Raw genomic sequence first — 3688 nt, 5'->3', positions numbered from 1 at the left:
GTTTGCTGTGGGGGAAACATAAAAGCACCACAGAAAACCACAGCACATACCCAAGGCGCACAGAGCTGCGCTCGGTAGTGAAGTGAAAGCACGTTATAAAAATAAAACTACTGAACAATAATAATAATAATAATAAATTTTGGCTCAAGTCCAGCAATTTCAAGATCAATTGTTGGTGGGATACAAACTCAGAGTGTGGAGAACAAAAAAAAAAAAAAAAAAAAAGAAAGAGCAAAAACACCTCCCAAAAAACAAGAAACCAAATGAAAAACAAAACAAATATTGCAAGTTAATTTTTCCAATAATAATAATCGTCTTTTTTTTTAACACCGGGATGCAGAGTTGCAGACTTTAGATGAGAAGTATAGTCGGTTACATTGACATTTGGTTTTAGTATTCATTTTAATTGATTCCTGAAGAATGAAAGGTAATGACTGACCTGGGTGGAATTTGAACTCTGAACATAAAGGGAGTTAACTAAGTACCGCAAGGTATTTTGTCTGATAGTTTTAACCTTTCTGCGAAGACTAATAAAGTTTCAAATTTATTTGGTTGAATAAAAAAAATCATCTCTATTGATATCTGAAGTGTAGGACAAATTTCGTAGATTGTATGGGTGGAGCAAGCAGAAAACTTGATGTCAAAGCTTTCACTAAAGTTATTTTTAGTGTGGTGATTTCATGTTAGATTTGAAATTGGATCGCTGTCTCGCCTCCTTTGGAAGTTTAAGTCTTGTTTACCACATCTGACACTCTAAGGTGTTTTGGCGGCCATTTTAAATCCTTTCCTATCTACAACTCGTCGAATATCGCATACAATCAGAGTTTTAAAAGTTAAATAAAAACAAATGAGTCTTGAAATCATTTTAAAACATAGATGAAGGGAAGCTTTACGTTTTGCCACAAGGGAATAAGTAAGTAGAAATGTGGTACGTTAAAACCATTGAAGCTTTCTAAGTATTGTAGAATTTTCTGACACGTGGCATAAAGTATCCCGCGACAGAGTGCTTGAGAGAAGAGAGTATTCATATTTTCGTTAACGAAAAAGAATAGCCTTTTGGATAAACACCATGAAGAAAATAACGTGAAAATTGATGGTGTTATGGAACTAATAAGCTGTTACTTTGATTACAACCAGAACATTGATTGAAGTCGTTCCTTCTTTGATCATCACAAGTCATTACGTAACAAAAACTATATTATTCAATGTCCCTATTTTAATTATGAGACTGCTACAGTGTAACGTTAAGGATATTTGGCTTCTAATATTACCAGGTTAAATATCTGCATTGAGGCTATTTTGATGGCCCCCCTCAGAAACTGATGCTTAAGAGCAGAAGAAAGAGAAGTTGTTTCACTCACTTTGATTGGCATACCCACAGTCCCGAATGGGCATTTTTACATATACATTCTGACTGACAGCCATCGGACCATGTTTGGTCTTGGTAGTATTCTTTTCCTTTGTAAACACACACGTCTGAAAAAAAAAGCAGCAAAGGAGATGTTGAAATAAGTTGAATAATTTATTTAATAGATACAGAAGTGATGATACGATATATAATATTTGTATGTATGTATGTATGTTTTTATGTCAAGTTATACATAAAAAACTATTTAACATGAAACAGAAGGGTTACTCAATACTTCTTAGTAGGTTATATGTTTATTAAACTTTCATAAGAAAATGGCTGACAATGACTTCGAAGTATCAGCTTACTTGACTTCATCAAACTGTTATACATGCACACATACATACGTATATATGTGTGTGTATACATATATATATATGTATGTATGGATGGATGGATGTATTTATGCATATATATATATATATATATATATATATATATATATATATATATATGCGTGACATCCTTCATAAGTGTTACGTACTTGTTATTTCCATAAGAAAATGTAATTGTGGTTTCTTGTTGCCTTCCTTTGTTTATTTTACACGACGCCATCTTGTCGGCTTGGTACAAATAAATTTGCTACATAAGTTTGCTACATCTGTTTGGGCAATGAGAACGCAAAGAACGAGACCAATTACCACGAAGAATTTTTTGTAGACTTTGGTAATTCTAAAAGTTCGCCTTGCTTTCACTATAGAAATAACAGTAAGGAAGAAGACGCGGTTGATTCAGTCTGCACTCTAATTTGAATTTAGTTTACGTTGTTAAGTCAGAAAGATGTTGGTGGTGCTAATATTATTATTAATAATATTTATGATTTATGACATGGGTACAAGGTCAAAAAATTGAGGAAGAATGTAGTAGACCAGATCAATTCCGGTACTTGGCTTTCGTTTTCACAACGAAAGTATGAAGGCAAAATAGAACTGGATATGTTGCCCATAATAGAAGGACGAGAAAAACAGAGGAAGATCGAAAAGTTTCAGATAAAGACTGGGGTGGAACTGTGATCGAAAAGTTATTCGTAGATCCAAGCTGAGAGAGAAGTTTAGAAAAGGAAGTTCACAGAGATAAATGCTTTTTTTGTTTTGGTATTTCAAGACAAAAATTTACCGCTTACCTACACCGAAACGGTTTCCTTTGTGATGTCCAGTCGATGTTGTGGACTTGCCGCCAAAATCACAAATTGGCTTTTTACAACAACTTCCAGGAACGTTGACCATTGTGCATTGAGGTGGAATATCATAGTAAACAGGACATCTAAAAGTTAAAGCATATGGGTTGAAAAAAAAAATCAGCAAAAGCGCCACAGAACACCAACGACGTTAAATAACTGCGAATCTTCATTCAGTTACAACTTGTATGGTTATTTCTTTATGTTAGTTCCTTAGATTTTCTTTGAGACATCCTACGAATATAATGGTTAATTAGACATAACGTCATTTTTTTTATAAGGTGCAGAAGTATGTAAACAGTTGAATCATCTGCAATATATTTCTAACAGGCAGGCTTCGAAGAATTTCTTTATATTTTCTCCATAAATTATCAATTCAAATTGGAAACAAGGTAAATCATGAAAAAATTTTCTTTGAATGAAGTACAGACGGATTTATTTAGGTTACAACTAGTTGAATGAATCAGTCTATCATTGGTATTTATTTTATGGTTTCTACAAAGAAAATAAGAATAACTTTGTTCGATCAAGAGTATTCTGTCTTTTCATTAAAATTATTCCATCACATCTATCACTTTATGTAAAAAGCGAACAAACGAAAGTAAACTGAATAAACATAGATTTCTTCATAATGATTTCTCTGAAGATGCGTTTGTCGGCCGATGACACTCGAATCTCCTCAACATGTCGAAAGAAATAAACTAAAGCATCTTGACATAAAAATGAAAGTGTGGACCCATGAAAGGATAAGCTGATATAATATCAGTTCGGTCATTGTAGCTCTTTATCATGGTGTGTATACAAAAGAAAATCAAACAGACAACGACTTCCTATTCAAAATGGAAGGATTCCAAAGTCAGCAGCTGAATAAATTGATATCATTCAAAATATCATAGGTTTCCTGTTAGAGATAAAATATTTCATTGAATTTCTAAATGTTTGTTAAACACAACGAAAGATAAATTCATCTTATTTTCAATACAAAATAGTCTGTTTTATTTTTCTAGATTGCTTTACATAGGGAATTTTTTCTGTCATTTAAGACTATTTTCTCTCTCTTTCTCTCTCTCTCTCTCTTTATATATATATATATATATATATAT

The 3688-nt window shown here is 32.6% G+C and overlaps 1 long non-coding RNA gene across 1 annotated transcript in view; it reads right to left on the bottom strand.

Annotated features, from left to right (window-relative positions):
• Positions 1-1434: 1434 nt before the first annotated feature.
• LOC128247689 (uncharacterized) overlaps positions 1435-3688 on the bottom strand; it is a 9006-nt gene continuing 6752 nt past the window's right edge. Inside the window, exons 3-4 of the long non-coding RNA XR_008264052.1 lie at positions 2532-2671; positions 1435-1476 (exon numbers count right to left, since the gene is read on the bottom strand). This is a non-coding gene — a long non-coding RNA (uncharacterized LOC128247689). The remainder of the gene's footprint in view (positions 1477-2531; positions 2672-3688) is intronic.

The sequence above is a fragment of the Octopus bimaculoides genome, chromosome 4 (assembly GCF_001194135.2).
Source record: "Octopus bimaculoides isolate UCB-OBI-ISO-001 chromosome 4, ASM119413v2, whole genome shotgun sequence".
Lineage (NCBI taxonomy): Eukaryota > Metazoa > Mollusca > Cephalopoda > Octopoda > Octopodidae > Octopus > Octopus bimaculoides.
Note: the sequence above shows the minus strand (reverse complement) of the source record. Positions and strands in the feature narration are given on the sequence as shown.